The sequence below is a fragment of the Lethenteron reissneri genome, chromosome 16, assembly GCF_015708825.2.
Source record: "Lethenteron reissneri isolate LAM-NWPU_2019-01 chromosome 16, ASM1570882v1, whole genome shotgun sequence".
Lineage (NCBI taxonomy): Eukaryota > Metazoa > Chordata > Hyperoartia > Petromyzontiformes > Petromyzontidae > Lethenteron > Lethenteron reissneri.
The window spans coordinates 11478648-11502202 of NC_083794.1; the positions used below are offsets into that span (position 1 = coordinate 11478648).

The following is a 23555-nucleotide window of genomic DNA, read 5'->3' on the forward strand; positions in this document are numbered from 1 at the left end:
GACAATTTATTTTCGTGAAAATTTTTTTCCAGGATTTTTTTTTTCATATTTAATTTAAAATACCAATGTGATAAAAATGAAACTCTTACTCAAGAAAAACAAAAATGAATAATGAAATAAAACCGATGCCACGCATATAAAGGATTTATAGTGAAAAACTTTGTTTTTACGGGTTATTTTTTTACCATATAATATCAACTCACACACACACGTACATAGATCTCACCAGCAGGAAACAAGCCTCAAATTCGACTAACATAATACAATGACTCATAATAAACCACACAAACATACAAAGGCACCGTTCATCCTAAGCGATGTAATGCGGTCAGATATTCAATCAGCACTGCAAGACAGCACAGACGTTGGGACCAGAGTAAAATTCATCCAATGTTGCTACACTGCCCTCTGCTGACCAATTAGCGCCGCTAGAATCATGAAATCGATCATTCACAACCATTACAATCAATCAGCATAATCGATACGCAATACCGATTGAGAAACCACTTTATCTGCAAGGCGGTGGTGGTGTAGGAGCGATGGATGCCCCCGTGGTGAGATGTTAACTACCTCGCCTGGTACCCAGGATGGTCGTGGGTTCGATCCCGACCCTAACGCCTGCTGCTGTATATTTGGAGTTTGCGTGTCGGTGTCTCTCTCTCATCATCATCATCATCACGGTGGCTATGAGATGTTAACTACCTCGCCTGGTACCCAGGAGGTCATGGGTTCGATCCCGACCCTGACGCCTGCTGCTGTATATTTGGAGTTTGCGTGTCGGTGTCTCTCTCTCATAATCATCATCACGGTGGCTATGAGATGTTAACTACCTCGGCTTGTATACAGGAGGTCGTGGGTTCGATCCCGACCCTGACGCCTACTGTCTGGAGTTTGCGTGTCTGTCTCCCCGTGGTCTCGTGGATTTTTCTCCGGGTCCTCCAGTTTTTCCCTCCACATTATTTCACAATTATACCTTACTATGACGGGGTCTATATTACTTGCAAACACAACTGCGAACTTAGGTCCTCACTTATGAGAATTACCGTTTTAAAACAATGGACTGGTATTCTCAGTAATTGGAGTTCCATGCAGTGAAACTTTGCGAACACGCGATGGCGCTATAGGCACATTTGTTTACAATTTTATATTTTATTTGACCAGGTAAGGCACACACAAAGCTATATAGTAGCTCTTTTATCAGAAGCGACCCGGCCACAAATGATAACTCAACGAAGTGTCTTATCATCACGTGGAAATTTATAGCGGCCAAATACTCGAAACGCGTGACGTTGATTCTAAACGTGGATGTTAAAACCGGAGTACCCAGAGAAAAAAAAATCCACCATCACAGAGAGCAGGCGTCATGGTCAGGATCGAACCCACGACCTCCTGTATACCAGGCGGATTTCTAATTCCCGCTTTTGTTTTCTTGAAGAATCATTGGCAACACATAATATCCGATTCTTTGCAAATGCTCACAGTAATCAGCCATTATATATCGGCTGCCCAGATGAAGCCCCCCCCCTTAAGGCGTCCAAAACTCAGGGTCTTAAGGTGCAACAATTCATCCAACATAAGCTAATAATTGAATTGCTCCACCTCTGCTGTGGGCATCCTCTCAGATGCATTCCCTCCTTTGACTGCCACTGTCGTTATGTATGTACTGTACGTTCAACTTCTCTCGCACCGTACGTAGCCAAAAATAGCAGTTCTAAAGAAATGAGTTTTCAATCTGGATTTTAAAGTGCATAGCTTCAGTGGCATCCTAATATCGGAGGGAAGAGCGTTCCAGACGGCCGCAGAAGCGCATCGGAGGATGACCGGATGGTTGAACTCAAACACCGGCCTTCATCCCTTTTAATAATAATTTAATAAAAGCATTTTTTTATATATATAGTGACGCGTTCTACCCAAACTTTATCTTCTTAACAGTTAACACGATGGCTCTAACGTACGTTCTCTAATCCACGTGCTCCTCTGTCTGTCTTTAAGTGGAATTGCATTCGCTCAATCGTGCACATCGCTTCATGTTTCTGCAGAAGGCAGCGTCCTCGCGGATGGCTTCTCTGTTTTGGCTGTCATTTCATCACTTGTCTTGGCCATCTGCCACCTTTCTCGTACATGATTCTCTTGGTTAGAATGTCTCTCTCAGCATAATTACGGTTTACATTTACTTTGTTGATATTTTGTGGGCCATTAATTCAATCTAGCAGCATGCACTGGTATACTGCTTGATTTCACGATTTGTATTCCGCTTTCTGTTACAGTCTCAATGTAGTCTGTGTTTGTAAATTGTATTTACATTTCCCCAAAATAGTTATGATAATTTCCATATATTTGGCTTCGGGTAAGAGCTTACGTAGCCACAACAGCCTCCACTGAATGAAATGCTCTTGGTTCTTTCGGTAAAGTCACGTAGAAGGGAAATAATAAAATAATATAAATATTAAACACACCTGATGATGATTGCTTGTGTTGCAGTCGAAACGTCGTGATAATTTTTATTGTTTTATATTTTTATTATTGTATTATTTCCCTTGTACGTGACTTTACCGAAATAATCAATAATATGAATCCCTGCAGTCACGAAAGCTTTAAATCAAAATTTGAATCAAATGCATTTTATGAATTAAAATCAGGCGGAATTTGTGATTTATACTTGCCTGTCTATTTCCATTAAAGATCCAGTCGGATTTTTCCAATTGCCATGGAAAGCCATGCAACTGAAGTACATAATACAGCACAAGGGGACAGCATGAATTGGTTCACCGAATCCCAGCGCCGAGAGCGATGTTGTGACTTGACATGATTTGAGGACACACTTCAAGCATCGATTCTTATTTTGCACGTACAGTTGCTTCTGGCTGCAAGTGATGTTGAGAGTATCCAATGCACACGTCATCATCGTAAGTCATGATCTATCCACTGTTTAATTTGGCCATGTCCAAGTGATTGCCATTTGTTTTTCTGGCCACATTGACAAAGAGTGACCCAGGTAGGTGATCCAGGTCACCCTTCCCAATGGGACTATCTTGGTCTCTTGAGTTCTCACCTCAGAATCAGAATATATATTTATACTGATTTAATCCGATTAGCTATAATGCACTTTTTTTTACAGACGTCCATTTCAGTAGGGGCAGGTCAGAAATTGACAACAGAAAAAACAATACATCTACTGGACATCCGTGAAAAAGAGTTTTAAAGCTCATCGGAATCCTCCAGTATAAAACACATTCCTGTGGAGGGAGCTGGTAAGAACGTTGGGTTGCTCGGTCAATGGCCAGGGTCAACGGCGGCGTGGTGTATTCCGCAAATATGGCCGACTGTGAGGGCGGACACAAGCCGGCGTGAGTAGGTTAAACGTTGAGTTTTATAAGGGCACCACCCAGCCCCACCCCTCCCACCCCCCACCTAGCCCCACCCTTCCCACCCTCCCCTCCCCACCTAGCCCCACCCAGCCCCACCCTTCCCACCCAGCCCCTCCCCACCCAGCCCCTCCCCACCCAGCCCTTCCCTCCCCACCCAGCCCCTCCCCTCCCCACCCAGCCCCTCCCCACCCAGCCCCTCCCCACCCTCTCCACCCCTCCCATTTTTGGATGCACGACGGACGGACGGACACAATAATCCCCTGTGGGCTGGTGGAACCAGGTGGTTCCTACCAGTTAAAATATCCTGCTTCAACCAAATAACCTAGACGACCGCTCCATCCACTAGAGGCCGCTGCATTCCCCGCAAGCTAAAACATTTAACATTCGATGCTCGAACCTTGAACCTCTTACAATGCATTGCCCCGCGAGCGAACAAATTGTTCGATCCGAACACTTGAGTGAATTTTAACAATGCCACGTTATTGATGTTTCTCTGGGCACCCCACCCCACCCCACCCCCCACGTGCGTCGAGACGTCACGCCGCGCGTGCGTCGTGACGCACGCGCATTGTGATGTCACGACGCACGCGCTCGCTGGCGTGGCCCAACCCCCCCAGAGCACTTGGAACGCGTGCGCTGCTGTGGGGGGTCGTGGTGGTGGTGGTGGTCGTGGGGGTGGTGGTGGTCGTGGGGGTGGTGGTGGTGGTGGTCGCTTTGGGTGGTTAAGTAGAGCGCAGTCAGATGCGCTTCTACATTTCCACGCGCTGCGCGCTTTTCCGTTGATCTCTTCTCGACCGACCCTCGCTTTATCTTCGCGAATTGGCGATCACGGAGCGACGCACAATCCCCCCCACCCCTCCCCTGCCCTGCCCCCCCCGGGTAAGTCGGAGTGTACAGCCACGATCGAGACGTTGTCTTCGGGAACGATCTGTGGGGTGCCGTGTGGCTCGTGTCTGCGTGTGTGTGCGTGCGTGTGGGGAGCGGTGGTGCAGCGGTTAGCGCTACGCTGCGCTACGAACCTGGCGACCCGGGTTCGATTCCCGCTCACGGCCAACACCGGTGTTATCTGAAACCGGTCATGGGCCTCCCCTAGGTCGGCTCAGCCTCAAATTAGTACCCGGTGCGATGTGTAAACATCGCCGTTAGGGAGACAAAGGCGGCCGGGCGTGGTGCTTGGCCACCCACCTCCATTCGTGTGCCGTGCCGGCCTTCGTAGGTGCTCGCCAACAGCACTTGCCCCTACAGTCTGTTAAGGCTACACGGGTGATCTTTGTCTTTTGTGTAACATGCGCGGGGGGGGGGGGGGGGGGACCGGAGCGGTGGCGGTGCGGTTAGCGCACTGCGCCACAGAAGCGGGCGGGTGACGGTTCGATTCGTGGTCACGGCTGCTGCTGCCGCCGCCGTCATCGTCAATCGGTATGGCGCGATCGATGTAATCCGAACCGCTTTGTTGTTTAATTATTATTATTGTTTATTTCTGGGACGTGTCGCAGCGCTGGGGAGACAAAGGCGGCGTCAATAGGTGCTCGCTAACATCACCTGCCCCCCACCGCCCCCCACCACCACGCTCTGTGTTTGTGTCGTGTGCGCTACGAACCCATCACCCGGGTTTTCGATCACCGCACAACACCGGTGACGATGATCAGAAACCCCCACCACCCCTAGGTCGACTCGGCCTCAAATGAGTACTTGGTGCGGTGCGTAAAAACATCGTCACGGTGAAGACAAAGGCGGCCGGGCGTGGTGCTGCTTTCTCGCTGACAGCACCTGCCCCCCATAGTCTGTGACAGGCTACACGGAGGGTGGTGATGGTGGTGGTGGTGGGGGGCTCTGTCTTTGTTGTTGTTACACTGCCACAGCGGATGGGTGGTCGTTATGTACACACGGTGATGGTGGTGGTCGTGGTGGTGGTCGTGGGGGCATTTAAATTGCTAACGTCTTGGGCCATGATCAATACACCGCTGGACGAAGGCCTTTGCAAAACAACCTCAATAAAACCGCAATAAAACTAAACAAAATAAGGACAATTTGCTTTAACAACGACGGTATTAATTCGAGTAATCGCTCCTTCTCCGCCTCGGATGTCCCCGCTGTCTTGTCTGGCTGGGACCATTTAAATTGTCACGATTTTATTGTTACGATGACTTTGTAATCATCTCCCTTCGTCGCTTTTTTGAAATAAACTCTGATATCATGGCTCAATTGAATGCACGCGTGACCTCTTGGCTTGTTACATGTTTTTTTTAAACAAGATAAGAGGTCACCTTTGATAAGGTGCCGTTTGTTCCTGGCCGTTTAACGTTTTGGGCCTAACGGGGGGGCTGTGTGCTTAGCAATCGTGTTATTGGTAAATCGTTACCACTGTATTATTGTTATTTCTAACAATAACTATTGTTATTTCTACTCCGACATTGTTACAATGTTACGTAACATACCATCCGTTGCTGGCTTCGGCATGATCATCTGTTCACGGATACTACTTCTACAGCTGTGTGTATGTTATATAGATTAAACATTGCCAATGATACAACATGATCGATAGTTTATCTCGAAGCTAAGCGAACGTTGTATTCTTTGGGTCTTGTCGGTAAAGTCACTGTAGATGGTTCAAAGAGAATAACAAAAAACTACGACGTTTCTTTGACTTTACCGACAAACCCAAAGAGTTCGCCTGCAGTCACGAAAGATTTGAGTCGAGATGCAGCCTGCACCGTGTTTGTGTGTGGTGCTTGATAACAGCACTTGACCCAAACAGTCTGTTAAGGCTATACGGGGGATCTTTGTCTTTTGTGCGGGTTTGGACATCGTGCATAACAGGTAGTATAGGCTGCTGCTGCTGGTGCTGTACTCGGGGGTTGTTGCTTTAGTGGTGACGTGGGCAGCAAGAGCGACTTGCACTGAGCGAACGTTGTTGTCATGTTGTACTGTACTCCTATGCTTCCCACGTAATAGACTGGCGTTGTTGCCTTTCACCAACCATTCGCAATGGTGTGGAGGGTGGAGGCCACTCCTCATCCAAAAGTGGCCGTACATGAAGAGACCGTTTTCTGTTGGTTGGGGTCCTTCTTTAAGACGATGAACTTGGAACAGCCCTGGTAAGGGTAGCAATCCTACACTTTCCATGGGACGAAGAGTGGTGGAGGCGGGGGGGTGATGTCTTGGCAACACAGCAGTTGTAACAAGTCTACTAAGCATCGTGTTGTGGTGTCAGGAGATTCGACGGATTTAGATAATACAAGCCAACAAGGCCAATGCGAACATGCAAATCCCGTTTGTGTTAGCCTCTCTGGCTAAGTCACATGGGCTGTGCCCGGTCTCGTCATATTTAAGAAGCCAAGCAGGCTTGAGCCTGGATATAAGTGCTTGAATGCCTGATGAAGGTTCATGCCAGGTTTGTTATAGGACTGCTGCGAAGGCTACTTTGAAGCAAACCTTTGTATGGGCAAGTGCAGCAACACTTTCAGCGAAAATATTTGCTGAAAGTGTTCTACTTTCCCCCCGCACCTCCGATTAGCACGGTTGGTGACGTATGGTGCGAAAGAAGTTCAACATACATACAATGCTTTCACATCTGTTGGCTCTCCCACCGCCGCACAAATTGCCGATGACCAGCTGGACAAAGTATGATCAGATATTCTAGATTTGAAGCTTTCAAAACCAAAGAGTATGATCAAATATTTTTGTGACCCGTCCCTTGTTTAAGGTGGACCTCATCGTCCGTGTATCCACCTTTGGTGGAGCGGTGGCACAGTGGTTAGCGTGCTGCCATTTGCAGGCCTGTCGCCTTAGTTGTATTTCCAGCCACGGCAAACAACAAAAGGGAATGGTGTCTGAACTCAACCCACCCCCTGCACCAAACATGTGCGTGCTGACCAGCGTGGTGAAGTATGGTCAAAACAACCCCCATAACCTAAAGGGCTAGGGGGGGACTTCATCCAGCACTGGGTTGACAACGTACTGTCAATTATTGTTTTATAGCAATACCTGCAGTATACTTTGTTAGTGTAGAGTATTTGTACTCACACTCATTAAAGGCATTGGGCCAGGCATCTCAATGCAGGGCCCTTCTGAAAAACTGCAGTCTGGGAACCCAAGTGAGGCTACCCTGGATGTAGACAAAACATTTTAAGTAACGGAACACATATTTGTTCTCGTTGCGGGCTTTCCCTGTGATCTCCCGACCTTAACGTCAAGCTCAACTGGTGGCAACTTACTTGGTTCACTGATGATGACGGTGATCGTACTTGCTGCAAGCGTGTACCGCGAGACTTAAGAGTGATGTAGGTCTTCAGACTGAGCCTGCTGTTCTTATCAGTAAGACCACTAACCTCAGGGTTGTAATACTTGGGAGTAAGACGCAGGAGGGGGATTCCCAAATTGTGATTTAAGGATTTTTGTTTCAATAAGCACAACACTTGGCTGTGTCCCACGTGTCATCTTTTATGTCCCTTACGGAACACTGAAAGAATTCACATTGGTCATCCACAATTGCCTGTTATGTATGACCGTGCATAATCAACACTAATTCCTGCTGACTGGCACAGTGCCGCTGCGGTCTTGTGTGCGCCTACATTCTCAAATCTTAAGTTGCAGTTTCTATTTTTGATAACGGGCGAAAACGAGCACTGGCAAGCGGGGGGCTGTCCTAAAACGACTGGGTTCAGACAGGATGTGTTTGCTCCTCTCAATGTCTTGGCAAGCCGTCGCCTTTCACATGATATGATGGCATCAGCATACTTGTCAACCCATACGGTTTGCCCGAATTCTTGTACAGGGAAGTTGAGTTGTTTTCAGGTCTACACGGCGTACAGCCGTTTCAATACGTGCAAAACATGTGTTGTGTCTATTTGTTTGCGTTTCTCCCTTGTGATTGGACTTTGTAAGGATGAACGTTGAGATTTATAAGGGGCACGGGGTAACCAATACGTTCTGAATTGGGCTGTAACAAGGTAGGCCACTGATAAGGGGTTGACAGGTATGCATCAGTGTTTGCCAGCCGTACTGAAGTTCAGCGCAGCTGGCTGTGTGCGCTGCGCTGTGCAATTGCTAGCAGCACACAATTGTTTCAAACGAAACACAGAAAGCGCGGACCAAAAAAAGCACCCGGCCTTTGTGTGCATCGTGCAAAGCAAAAACAATTCCCATCAGCAGTTCCTGAAGAACGACATTGTTGGGCCCTCTTGTCGACGGTCATCGTGAATTTAGACTTTAAAGCTTTCGTGACTGCAGGGATTCATCTTATTGGTTCTTTCGGTAAAGTCACGTAGAATGGAAATAATACAATTATAAAAATAAAACATAATAAAATTATTCTCACGACGTTTCGGCCACAATGCAAGCAGCCGTCCTCAGGTGGAGAACAGGTCTGTCGAGAAGACAGACTCTGACGCTTGCGTTGTGGCCGAAACATCGTGAGAATGATTTTATTATGTTTTATTTTTATTATTTTATTATTTCCATTCTACGTGACTTTACCGAAAGAACCAAGAAGATGAATCCCTGCAGTCACGAAAGCTTTAAATCGTAATTTAAGTATTTTATTATGCCTTAATTTTTATTATTTTATTATTTCCATTCTACGTGACTTTACCGAAAGAACCAATGAAGGTCATCGTGAAACAAAATTTGAGCACAGTGCGACCGACTGACACGCAGCAGTGACCCAGAGGTGGGACATTTGCAGCCGGAATTGTGCGTCCCATGTCCAGTCGTCGTTGCCTCGTCTTCCGAAGGTCGTTTTGCTCCCATGGAGCTGTGCCCATGTTACAAATGGCCTGGTCACCCTGCAACGTGAAACATAATAGGCACGTGCTTGCATGAGCTGGCATAACGTGAGCTCTGCTTGCCATTCAACGAGAAGATGCGTTTGACATGTACTTCACAGAACATTTAAATTTGCATTGCATAAGTTTGTTCTTCCCCAAAAGTACTGTACTATCTACTGCTGGATGAAGTCCTTGTCACACCCATGTGCGTCGTGGGGCTTATGTTGACCATACTTCACTATTCTGGTCACAGAGGTCGCAAACGGGTTTTGATTCCTTACCCGTACCCTTACCCGGCCGCACCAGGGTCACAAATGGGTACCCGTACCCGGCCGGGTACGGGTAGCCGTTCCCTACCCGTACCCGTACCCTAACCGAAATGAGTGACAAACGGTTACTCACCAGTGACTCACGGCCTACCCGTACCCGTACACGGCCGCACCAGGGTCGCAAACGGCTACCCGTACCCGTACCCGGCCGAGTACGGGTAGCCGGGTATCGGGTAGGGTACGGGTATTGGGTACCCGGTTGCGACCTCTGGCTGGTCATAGTGAAGTACGGCAGGGAGCATAGAAGTACATACAGCAGTACATCAATGCAACGCATCGTACATGGTGGTTTCCCATCCAAGCACTTTCCAGGCTCAATCCAGCTCAGTTGAATTGGTCATAGGCCTTACTGTACTTACTGTACTGTAAGGTCTTCAGAGTACCGTACTGAATGCAAAAATGAGCAACATCTGTTGAGGCAGCGCCGCTTGTCGTGCAATTAGCCCCACGTGTCCTTTACATGAACCGTCACTCATCATGGGAATGTGAAATTTCCACCACTGGATCACTCATTTGAAGCTGGAGGCACAGCTGAGCCTTGAATTAAGAAAATAAGGGCACTCAGAATTGCCCGTGAATGTGCCATTTGCCGGCATGGCTAGGCCACAGCATCGGCTCATCAATGTGCACGGCAAGCTATTCGCTCCATTTGTGTTTGGTTTTAACATCCCACCAACCAGTGAATGCAGCCTTAAGGTACACACATATACACACGTTTACGAGCCTATGTTGTTATTCACAGTGGGTATTCTGTGCCACTATTCAGAGTGTGTATTCTATGTCACACGGGTAGGTAAGTGCTGTGCAATCTATTCTGGGCAATGCAATTATTTTCCAATTGTCACTTGACAGGGAAGCGCACGCATGGTAACGGGGGTAACACTTTAATTACGGCCCGGACACTGCATGCTTCAAACATTATAAACGAACGGAGCAATGTATTGACGGCGCTGTGTTTTTTTAAATTATATGATTTTTTTTTACATCTGAGCAGCATGCGTGGTGTTTCCCTAGCGCTCGACAGGCAAACAAGCGGAGGGCCTCTCTTTTTTTGTAAGCAGGGAAGAAGGGATCGTGGGTTTGCGAGATGAATTATTGATCTCGCTTTGTGTGACAGCTGCCCCATCGCCGGCTCGGGAGGTATTCGATCTACTGGCTCAGCACAGCACAGCCTTGCAGCAAAGCGGCAAGCCTTCTCCTGTCGTCGGCGTGGGCAGCCCGCCCCCCCCCACACACACACCAACTATCCGCCTGCTGCATATCGCATTACCCCAAGGAGCACTTTTGTGAATGCGGATGGGGTTACTTAGCCTCAGTGTCACGGTGCAGAGGGTCGCGAGGTCGTCAGACTGTTTGATTCTGTTCCCTTTGGCCAGACAAACTTGAACACTCGTGCCTATTATCGGTTTGCATAAGTGTAGGTTAGAAAAAAATGTGTTGGATAGTAAAGGTGTATAATTAACGCACTGGCTTTATAGTTGTATGCTAAGGTGTGTAATCGGGTCCTGCTCTTAGGATGTTTTGACGATACCCTGAATGGGTGTTTGCTCCACACTCATTTCACATAGCCCACAGTGCAACTGCGGCTACCGATCTCAAACCGTGGGCAACATGGTAACACCACTGCTCGTTCCTGTATTTTAAGTCTTTGGGTCTTTGAGTCAGTCTGTGGGTCTCTGTGAAAGGCTACCGGTCTCTTTGCAAGTCTTATGGGTCTCTATGGAAGTCTATGGGTCTCTATGCGAGTCTATGGGTGTCTATGGAAGTCTGTGAATCTCCATGTGATTATTTTCTCAAACCGTGGATTGAATGTACACTACTGCCTGCCTCGATCGTTTGCTGCCAGAATTCAGATATACGTAAGGTTACGCCAGTGGCTATCCACTAGCTCACTCGCCAAGCTTCACATGAACAACATGTGAATGTTGCTGATCAACGTCCTACCGTGAAAAATAAGAAGTGTAAAATTATTAAGGAGTATGATTTACTGTACTGTAAACCGATGCAAATCACAAATAATATACCGCAGTCACGGTCGTTTTCAGTCTGCTCCTACGCCCTACCATTCTTGCATTCATAGTGTTGCTGAAAATTTGCGAGCGTTTATTTGCGAGCGTTTATTTCCGTTCCGTGAAATTGCCAAAACCCCTTACATTATAACGCAGTAAATGCAGTTTGCCCATGTTCTAGGCACCAGATTCCTCAACGTGGCCATGACTAATGGATTTGAAGGCAGACATGTTGAGTTCTAACTAGCTAGAGAAAATATGCCTGTGGTTTTCCTGTGTGGTCATATACCAGAAGCCCTTCAAGTACCAGTGAGGCGATGAATGAGGCTAATCATGAATCTTACATGAGCATAAAAAGCTAGAAGGGGACTGTGTTCTGTCTATGCTATGGATTTTGTTCTTTCTTTGTGTTGGGGCAGGGGTGTGGAACCTACAAACCCATGGGCCGGATGTGACCCACAACTTCATTTCATACAGGCCTACAGCCACACGAGGTGGACCACTTTGAAACGGCCCGCAAACAATGTTTCTCCATCAGTGAAGTATCTTAGCCTCGCTAAGAGTGCGGGTATTCCCACCACTTCCTTAGACGTCTGGCCAGCGTCGAAGAATAGGCCAAACACTCGCTGCAGCGGCTCTTTAAGAGCGCACTCGAATGGAGGCCCTTCCCACTCAAAGTTGCAAAAGGAAGTAATTGCAGGGCTGCACTTTTACCTCATCTTTGTGGTGAGATGTTAACTACCTTGCCTGGTATACAGGAGCTAGTGGGTTGAACCTCGACCCCAAACGCCTGTATATTTGGAGTTTGAATTTGCTCCCCGTGGTTGCGTGGATTTTTCTCCATTTTTCCCCTCCACATTTAAAAACATGTGTTTGAGTATTTGGCTGCAATACATTTCCACGTGATGATTAAGCCACTTTTGTTGAGCTATCATTTGTGGCCTGGTCGCTTCTGAAAAATACCTATACAGCTCAGTAAACATCTGGTAAAAAAATAAAATCTTACAGAGTAGAGACATGGTTATTGGTGGATGTTGATGTATGTTATGTATTTTTTGGGAGGAGTTCAATGGGAAAAACCTTTGGACAATAATCTCACACCCAAGCAAGCAGCGCCGATCGCTTTCACCTCTTCTTGCTGCTGGAATGTGGAACACATTTTAACAAAGGCCCCCCAGTTTGCATGCTCAGAGCTCCCTCTGTGATGTGCCAGTAGTGCCAAAGTTTATTGGTTATTTATGATATAAATAAAAGATGTGCCTGTCTGCACCAGTAGCAAGGATGCATGGTGGTTTAATGTAAATTGTATTCGCTCTTTCCGCTATTTATTGCCCCCAGCATTGTATGTGTTAAGATTCATAATTCTAGGAGCATTCCGTTCTAAGGAGGGGCCCGTAATGTGTCCCCGGCGAGGTGCTGAGAGTGTTTTATTATTAAGAGACGCAAGCTGCATTGCGAGTCCTAGTGCCGTTGGGGTGATGGATGTTTTCAAGTACCGTACGGTACGTTACCTGGCATCTCTGCGATTCTTGATTAAAATTGACTCGCATGACGAGCATTTGCAACCAGTTCCAGTGTTTCAGTCGTGCACAACCGTTACCCACCCTGCTAAATTGGTGAGTTCTTTTTTCGCTGTATTTATTAGCTTTTAAAACCGCAAGGGCAGGTACTACCAGGCCAGTAAACGTGCAGTGTCAGGGACCCAACATTGCCATGCAGTCGAAACCCTTTGAACCATCGTTGCTACTGCTCATGTATTTCCAAAAAAGATCCCCATGTTGTTGTTACCGCTCCTCCGTCGCCTTCAAAGTATTTCTTTCAACTCGCAGACGGACGAATAATCGCAACTCGTTCCACGGTTTCGGATGCGCACTGCGTTTTTTTTAAAGTTGCGCTCACAATTCTATCGGGGGTGCGTGCGCGTGTGTGCGTATTTTTCTCTCTCGTAATTAGCGTTTCAAACGCGATGCCATCATCGACGCAGTCAAAAACTGCTGCTGCGGCCGTTTGGTGGTGGTTGGGGCAGGGGATCGGATCGCCGCCGCGCGTTATAGTCTGCGTTTTTTTATAGTGGCTCAGCTTGTCGGAACACGCCTTTGTTTTCATGCGTGCACCACGGCCACTCTCTATCTTGACGCGCAATTGTGAGAGCCGAGATCCCTCCGAGCACGTTCGTGAGCGCAAATTTACTCTTCCCCCACAAACCCGAAAATACCCGCCCGAAAGTACGCAATCAGAAAATGTGGCAATCCGAAAACTCTTTAATTGCGTGTTTTTTTCCCACCCCCCCCACCTCTCATTTCTAAAAACGCACATCCACCCATCCCTTTTAAGTGGCGCATTAACGGCAGGGGCCGCACAGGATGGACGTGGCAGCACCACCGTCACCAAAGACAAAGCTCCCCCCCCCGTATAGCCTTAACGGTCGGGGCAAGTGCTTTTAGCGAGCACCTATGAAGGTCAGAACTCATCCACCGCCACCAGCAGCAGCAGCATCAATCGACGCTCATTTTCATCCGACGCTGCGTTTTACAATCGCGCACATTCTGTTCCTCGCCCGCCTGCCCACCCGATCTCTGGGGACTAAACGTCGCCGGCGGGAGCGCGTTTGTCCAGCTGCGAGGATCGTTGGTCGTTGACAAGTAACGCCGGCCTCATTATCACCCGTCCGGCACGATGCCTTTTAACCTCCGGTAGCTGCAGAGGTCAGGCACAATACGCAACGCCGTGTGTATTGAACCCGTCGTGATTTTTCAAACTGGTGGAAAGGTTTTCAAGGAATACTCCCACTGCCCGTGCGTTTGCGCGGTTTACATGGCCAGGGCGGAGAGTGGGGTCGAGTGCGGGAGGCGTTCACGTCAGTGCGAGGCACGAACCTTGCTCAGCGCCGTGGGAAGTGGATGACATCCGTGCGCCAGTCAGCCAGCCAGCAAAACTATTTTTTCCTAATATAGTACAATAATTTGCTAGACATGTGGTTATTCATCCCCAATACCTTTCATATTGCTACGGTTACCAATCAATCCACTGCTCTGTTGCGATGTCTTTGGTACGACAGGAGACTGAATACTTTTGGTGTTGCTGTGGTTACCCAGTGAGCAACCAACTCTGTTGTGATGTCTTTGACACTACTGGAGATTCTACAAAATGAATAATAATAATAATTTACAGCCCTTTGTCAATCCACTGCTGGATGAAGGCCTCTCCATGCCGCACCGGACGTGGGGGTTGTTTGACCATACTTCTCCACGCTGGTCAGTGCGGGTTGGTGAAGGGGTGCCCAAGGGCTCTTCGTTAATTCTAATTATTAACAGGCTACTTCCACTGGCGATGTTCCCCCACCTTCGAAGACAAGGGCAAGGGATTGGTTTCGAGGAGGGTTGGGTGTCAACTTTGCAGCAACTGGAGGATCTGGCAGAAAGAGAGACGTGTTAAAGTTTGGCGGAATCAGATCTTCGATGGCCCGTTGACCTTTTTAGTTTGTCTCCATGCAGTACATTTGTGGGTGATCAAACGCACGTATTCCACCGTGATGGAATACAAAAAACCAAATCACATGGGCAATACAATTTTGCGATATGTCAGCATTGCACAGATACGAAAATGTCACCGTTATCAATAGGCTTTGCCGGTGGAATTTACCAGAACGCGCTGAAGCCAACTCCCTTCAGTTTGACAAATATAGAAACTCGTGCCAAGAGAGAAAGAAAAAGGAAACCGCTTCAAACGTTCGTTAAACCGAAGTTTGAAACATCCCCATGCTTCTGCAAGGTTGTTGTGACAAATCTGAGAGTTAGTTTTTGTAACACGCGATTGTTCGCTCTGACTCGCCGGGTATAATGACATCAACTGCTGTAGGCGAATCTCACAGGTCTCTGCGTAATTCAATACGGTGTTTATTTTTATAGTGTTAAAATTTTTGTTGCACTTAAATTTCAGCAGTGTTATATTACATGCCATTCTTTCTCGTGTTTGCTTTTGCACTGACAGTCCAGTTACATCATTCATAATAAAGGTTTTTGGGTTAGATCGCGTTATTATAAATGTGTCGTAACCCTCCACCACCCGACACGGCCAATCAGTAAAAAATGTGTCAGTACGACGTTTCGCTGGTAATTACATCCAGCATTGCCAGAAATCGCCCGAAGATGCTGGATGTAATTACCAGCGAAACGTCGTACTGACACATTTTTTACTGATTGGCCGTGTCGGGTGGTGGAGGGTTACGACACATTTATAAATAATGTGATCAAACCCAAAAACGTGTATTATGAATAATACTGGTCGCGAAAGCCTACGTGTTAAACAGTCCAGTTACATCTTCGAATACAAATTTGCCTCAAGGAATGTCTGCAAATGAACATCATCATCATCATCATTAGTCATCACCGATCCAATACTGGACGAAGGCCTCCCCAGGGTGTCGCCATCCCTCGCAGTTCGTCGAGCTCCTGCACACGAGACGGTTTTATCGTTCTCACCTAAGCAGCGGATGTCCTCTTGGGTGCGTTTGCCTCATTTGGTCGCCACTCCGTCAATAGTCGTGACCACCGGCCTTCATCCCCTCGAAGTGACGTGTCCTGCCCAAGCCCACTTGAACATCTCGGTGGGGAGATGTGAACTATGTCGCCTGGTATGCATGAGTTTGTGGGTTCGATCCCTACCCTGACGCCTGTATATTTGGAGTTTGCATGCTCTCCCCGTGGTCGTGTGCATTTTTGTCCGGATCGTCCAGTTATTCCCTCCACGTTTAGAATCATGCATTTCGAGTATTGGTCTCACGTAAGATTCCACATGATGAGCCACTTCGTTTCGCGATCATTTGTGGCCAGGTCACTTCTGAAAAAGCGCTTTATACCTCAGTGGGCCTTTCCTGGTAAAATTTAAATAGTTGTAATTTTACTTTCTGCGTGTGTTTCCTGATCCACATGTTCTTTTTTTTAAAGTGCAATTTCAAGCATGCACATTTCAATTATGCACTTTCTGCACTTTCCAGGTACTGTTTAATTTTCCTTGTTAATGGCACACGAGTGTGACGATTTGTGTTATTACGTTAAGTTTCATAACAGCACTGAAAAACCTGCTCTTATCCACCTCTGTATTTCTTAATTTCCATCTCAGTCCACCTTCAATAACTGCCCCACAGGTACGCCTACTCACATGCATCATCCAGTTGTATCCGTCCAGCGGATATCATCAATTGTCGATCAAACCTATCCGCCGCTTCTATGTGAAGGGGCCTGCAGATAGCAGTGAACAGGCTGAGAGTGTATTTTAGAAAATGCCAATTACTCAGAAGCGTTCCACCCGTCAGAAGTCTCGCCGTGCGGCAAGTGAAAGCCTTTTGGATTTGCCCATGGATTGTTTACATGCTGATGAAAGCCCACTTGCCAGTGTTTCAAAGTGGCTTACCATGCCTCGTCATGGGCCTGCCACAAAGAGTTTGGCTGTGCGCGGATTAGCGGCCGAACGTATTTAGGGCCAACGCGCGTGTGCTGGATAATTTTTCGTCATCCAGAGCCACTCGGAAGGTGAAAGAGCGAGTGGGCAGTATAAATCAATCAGCGGGCTAAGCCACGTCTGGCCCGCCCGTATTTGTTTCGTTCGAGAGAAAAAAAGAGCAGCTCGCTTTTTGGAAATCCATTGGAAATCCATGAGGATCACCGCCGCTCTTAAGTGTTGGTGGCGGACACAAAACCACCTCCCGTAATACTTTGGGAGGCCGTAGCCAGAATGCATTTGTTGCTGCACAAATGATAATCACATGGGCGGGGGGGGGGGTGAACGATATGGATGTGTGTTGTGTCTGCACTGCCAGTGGTGTGAGACCCGAGTCGTGCCATGGTGGTGGGAGGGGGTTGGGAATGAGACACACTCACTGATGGGGCTGTGTTAGCTGTCAAGCGGATGGCTGAGGCTCTGCAGCCGGTAGGAAGCCGGATATTGGTATTGCGCTGGTCACCTTGGTGACTTGCATTCATTACAGACGCATTCCTCCGACGAAGGGGTGGTGGTGGTGGGCGGTCCGTTAAATTCGATCATTTAAATGTATTGAGCTGTTGAGGCGTATTCACTGTCCTGTCTTCGTACGGCTGCATGCTGAGTAATAACCATCCCCTCCCCCCCCAAACCCGGCCTCGGAAATTTGAAGTGCCATGATATAGAAAGCAATTTGATTAACGAAATAATTTTTTGTTGTTGTTAGAAAATGTTTCCCTTGCTTTTGTCTATCTCTCTATTTTTCTGTATCATTGTTACAGTTTTGCTTGCCCCACGAGCCTAGGCGTATAACATTACGCATATCATTTCCACAAAATCGTAAATAGGACGAACAATTGGGACGCACTGTGAGCGTAATAATGGAGTTAAATTGATAGATCGATGAATCGGCGTTGCAACTGCACGTGTGGGAAACCCGTGTTTGGACTTGCGTCAGTGGTTTTTGTCACATCGGTGAAAGTTTCCGGCCTCACTCGAGTCAAGAAGTATCAGGGAAGGGACATGAATACACAACGATCGGCTAATCTGTATGCGCACGTACGGAACGCGTGCCTCTTCCTTGACCTCTTCACGTTTTTTTTTTTATAACAACTCAACGCGAGCCCGGCACGAAACGTCGATTGCCGGACGGAGGAGGTGGGGGGAAACACAATCTCCGCTAACAGCAGCCCGATTTCAGCGCGACGGCCCTGTGAAAGGGAGGCTTAGTGAAGAATGCTGCTCTAGAGTGACATTCTGGCCTACTCTTCCATGATGACCGAAGGTGCTGGAAGAGGGTGGACGTACTCACAATTTACCCCACCACATGTCACCTGTCCTTCAAGTGATATTCTGTTCTTGAGTATGGCAATGTGTCGAGGAAGCGTAATGTCAATGCGTGCGAGCCACGAGATGGCTTCAGGAGAGAGTCGATGTCGTTTTGCTATTCCTCCTCAGTTGAAGGCGCGCAGATTCAAGCGGTTTACTCACAATGTGGCACCATAGTTTGGGTTGCGTGACCACAATCGCTCCGTGCCTCGTGTTTTTAATTTACCTTTCACGTTAGGAGATGTTGCGCATCGGCATGCTGTTGATATTCTGATGCGGTTGATGTGTTGGTGAAACCAGTGTCTTCGCGGAATGTGAAAGCCACAAAGTGCCGATGTTTGGATCTCGTATGAGTTGTTGTTCTGGACGTCCTCGTTGTATAACTGCGGTGTACCCAATTATACTTAAGGGTGAACACAGGGGGCATGAGATGAAATCTAACCTCAGGATTGCAAAGTCCAGCCGTGCTCATTAACCGTCGCACCGTAGAAGAGTCTCAGTGGCAATGCATCACGGGTTAATTTCCCCCCGTCGGTGATTTTTGTTTTTATCACACTGATGCTTTAGTTGTCATCGCTGTGCAACATTTTGATCCGTGTAGGAGGATATAATTTCAATAGAGAAGATGGTTTGTTGGTGGAACTTGTTGTCGTGGATATATTTTGACTGGCGGCAGTGAATCAGTTTGGAGAGGTTGCCCGCCGTTATCTTCCGCGAGCACTGCGCTGTAGTTTAGTCTTGAGAAATCGTGGTCCTCAGGCAGGGCTATTAGGAAGCTACTGGGAGCTATGCACGTTGAAATCTAGATTGAAAACGCATTTGTTTAGAACTGCTTTTTGTGCTTAGTTTGTTGTTGTTCCCCCCCCGCACCTCCGATTGAGCGTGGTTGGATGCGTATGGTGCGAAAGAAGTTCAACGTACATCCAGTCCATGCAAAATGCAGCGGCACACTGAGAGAGACAGGCCTATTTTTTGTTCGTTAATTTGTAACGTGTGCGGTAATGGCTCTGATCTTTCACGGGCACTGCAATGCAAACAGCGAATGTGGCTAGCAATGAATTTCACAGGATGCTTTAATGTGGTTGTTTTTCTCCCCACATAAGGCTGGCAATGAGAGTACAATAGCCCCCCCTCTTTCAGCAAAGTATCCCAGCCGATTTGTACTGCCGCATAGCACAGGATGGTCCAGATGTCTTGTGACCCCCCCCCCCCCCCCCCCATTTACTTATCTAAAAACCTTACATTTTTTTGAAAAGTAAGCTTTATTCTTACAGAAATGGATAAGCCAAGGCGGGTGGGAAATGTTAGGGCTCAATTAATTGAGGGTTACAAGATATCTGGACCACCCTGTATAAGTGTTATGCATCAACGTTCTCATCCATTCTCGACAGACCTCTCAAAGCCGCGGCCGTATTCGAGTGTTGAACTTTGTGGCCCGCTCACCTGACACATCCGCGTGACGTTGGGTGAACGTTGGCACGTGGTATATATAATTACCGGGGTTTCCTTTGCCTTGTGTGCCACGAAGGTGTGGTGGGTGACCTCGGCCTTTAATCCATAAGAAGAAGCAGCAGCTCATGGGGAATTGCATAGCTGGATTTGGAGCTTTCGTGACTTGAGGAATTAGTCTTTGGTTCTTTCGGTAAAGTCACGTAGAAGGAAAATTAATTTAATAGTTTATTTTATTTTAATTTAATAGTTTATTTTATTTAAATTAAATAAACTATTAAATTAATTTTCTTTCTACGTGACTTTACCGAAAGAACCAAAGAGTAAAAGCTGTCAACCCACACGGTTTACTCCGTATTATTGTACAGGGAAAATTAGTTTTCAGGTCTGTACGGCGAACAGCCGTTTCAATACGGGCACATTTTTTTAAAATCTAGTTTTCATCTAATTTGTGTTTCTCCCTTGTGATCGGACTTTGTAGGATAAACGTTGATATTTATAAGGGCACGGGGTGACCAGTAAGGTCTGAATTAGATTGTAATAAGGTAGGGCACTGCTGATAAGGGGTTGACAGGTATGGAATAGGTGTAGTCCATACGTTGTACTTTAGACAGTGGTAAATTGGGGTTGTTAATGTATGAGAGAGAGAGAGATGGTGTGGTTAATTGTAGTAAGGTAAGCAGGAGACATGTTTAGTGTTGTGTTTAAGCCTGCAGATTAGCACGGTTGGCTACGTACGGTGCGAAAGAAGTTTAACATACATAGACATTGCAAGTGGTGGCTGATCTTCGGACACCCCTACAAGAACGCAGTTGATTATTTTTAGAGTATACAGTACAATATGCTAAATTCCTCTTCATATGCACATTCTTTTTGTTAAGGCGCTCTTCCACCTCCAACGCAGCTTATATATAAGCTCCTAGCTTGGTAGTGTCTCATTCTTCACCTGAAGACGGCTGCTTGCGTTGTAGCCGAAACGTCGTGAGAATTATTTTATTTTATTATGTTTTATTTTTATTATTTTATTACTTCCCTTCTACGTGACTTTACCGAAAGAACCAAGAAGAAGAGTATACAGTACGTTGAATGCATTTGTTTATGTAGATGTATTGTTATTTAATTATATTCCTACTCCGCTTGCTCCCATGGTTACTGTGTTCCGAAGCACTTCTACTCATCGATTCCTCCACCAATGTTGAGGACTGCGAAATAAGTTCACCATACATACAGTACAGGGTGGTCCAGATGTCTTGTGACCAACCCCTTGCATGTTTTTTTGTCACTTGGCTTATCCGTTTCTATTTTCACGACCGCATTGACATGCGCAAAAATATTAAATACATAGAGAAATAAATGGGGGTCACAAGACATCTGGACCGCCCTGTACATTGGCTCGTCACAAGCAACCTCTCCTTGAGCTGCCCAACTTTGAACTTCGCCAAAGTTGTTATATAAGTTTCGATTTAAAGCTTTCGTGACTGCAGGGATTCATATTCTTGGTTCTTTCTACTTGTTATATAAGCTTGCTTTGTGCCCGTGATCAGCAGCCAGGGGTAAAAAACATTTTTTTAGCCGTGCTGCATTTATTTATTTTTGTTTGTGAATTAATAAAAGAGCAAATGTGAAAACACAAGCTGACGTTTTTGGCTTTCATGGAACCTTCGTCGTAGCACGTCCATTAGAGGGCCCGGCAGGGAAGGGAGATGCCGTGGATGAGAGTTGGACATTGCACAACACCAACAACAACGATTTCACACGTTTAAAATTGGCCGGTGACCTAATGCAGGAAAATGTCAAAAAGCACCAGTGGTGCACGTCCAGGCATGGGGGGGGGGGCACCCTGTTTCTGGCTTGAGCCTGTGGCCCATTCGTATTTGTGTAAGTATGCAAGTTGAACTTCTTTTGCGCCGTACGTTGCCAACCGGTGCTCATCGGAGGTTGTGGCGACGTCTGCGGGGGAAGGGCAACAAACTAAACACAGAATAAGTAATACTTTAAAAATACTTCTTTTAAAACACGCTTTAATGAAATGTACCCTACTAGTAATGGGAGAACTCCACGACTCCAGGAAGTGGCCCCGAAGCTTGCCATAACGTAATGGGCCGTGGTCATTTACAGCCAACGTCAGTTGAGCGTGGACAATTAGACCCAAGCCGAAACATAACATATAAAAAAGAATTTTAAAAATGTATTTTTATGATAGAATATAGTATTGTCATCAGTATCACATAAGTATACCAAGTTTGCAGTCGATACCACATTGGAAAGTGGGTTAAAATTGAGTTACAAGATTTGAGGATACGACAACAACAACAGAGTGAGTTAATAGAAAGCGTGTAATAGGATTGTACAAATAAGGTTTGTCATTTTTTAAGATAGAATATAGTATTATCATCAGTATGACATAAGTTTACCAATTTTGCAGTCGATATCACATTGGGAAGTGGGTTAAAACTGAGTTACAAGATTTGAGGATACAACAACACCAGAGTGAGTTAATAGAAAGCGTGTAATAATAAAAAGCGATTTTCCGCAAACGAGTTTCCAATTCCACACGTAGGCCTTCGCGACCAATATCTATCCACAATACAGGCTTTTTTTTGGGAGGGGTTATCTAACCCAAAATGTAACGTCCACGTGTGCGGCTAGAACTAACAAGCGAAGGGTCTTTTTGTCGAGGTTTAGACAAAGTGCAGCTGAGCTCTCGTCTCGAAGCGAATCCCAGGCCTGTTTATTGCCGGAGAATTTTCTCCGCGTAAACTAAGCGAACCACGGGGCATTGTGTTTGTACACATGGCTCAATTCGATGTAATTTAAGACCCGAAATTCCATGCACCCCTGGCGTTTGTTTTCTCGCACCTGCGATGACGGTGTGGCTGACGCGAGTCCCGCATTTAGTCATGTGGTGGTGGTGGCGGTGGTCTGAATGGCGTCTTTGTAAATTTCTATAACTAATTAATGCAGTATTCCCCCGTTATTCACGAGCTTGCTATCCGCAATTTTGGCTATCTGCAAATCGCACCTGGAACTCTCTACACGACTTCATCGAGAGAGCGAGAGAAAGTCATGAGATCAAGCGATGAGATAGAGTTATGATATAACCTGCAGTTTGCTGTCACCTGCCACCACATTTCGTCAGGCATGTGGTGGCGGCGTTCTGAACGGCGTCTCTGTAAATTACCATAACTAATGAATACAGAATTCCCTCGAGTTTGGCTATGCGCGCATCGCATCTGGAACTCTACACAACTGCATCTCGAGAGAAAGTGATGAGAGAGAAAGTAATGCGATAAAGAGATGTCGTGTGATAATTGTCATGTATTTAATAACTTATTTGTGTATTACATTTTTTTCGTAGGCCAATATCAATATCTGTGAAATTTGCAATTCACAAGCATCTCCGGAACGTGCCCCTCGCGAATAACGAGGGAACACTGTAACGATGCTGCTGCAATTGCTGAGACCTCCGCTAGAGTGAATTCTCGAGGGTATTTGGTCTACTCTTCCACGATGACCAAAACGTGTCGGAAAAGAGTTGGCTTACCCACACTTTACCCCAGCTTACGCGATCTGCTGCTGATCGATTGACCGTGGTGTACACGCTGAAACTTGCTGGGTGGACAGAGGCATTTGGGGGGTGGGATTTGAAAATCTTGCCCCACGTGTTTCAACTACCGTGCAATCGAAGACTGGAATCGGGTTGTAATTCCCGCGCAATACACATTAACAAACACGGCAGCATCTCTGCAATATTGTACTGTACAGTAATCACAAACGTTCCTTGCAATTTTTGTGAAATACAGCTGATCGGGTTTGAGGACTTGAGGC

At 46.6% G+C, this 23555-nt stretch overlaps 1 protein-coding gene across 1 annotated transcript in view; it reads left to right on the top strand.

Moving 5' to 3' along the window:
• The first annotated feature begins 4694 nt into the window (after nucleotides 1-4694).
• LOC133342991 (microtubule-associated tumor suppressor 1 homolog) overlaps nucleotides 4695-23555 on the top strand; it is a 79462-nt gene continuing 60601 nt past the window's right edge. The window contains exon 1 of the mRNA XM_061552407.1: nucleotides 4695-4784. The gene's annotated coding sequence lies outside the window, so the exon portion shown is untranslated. The remainder of the gene's footprint in view (nucleotides 4785-23555) is intronic.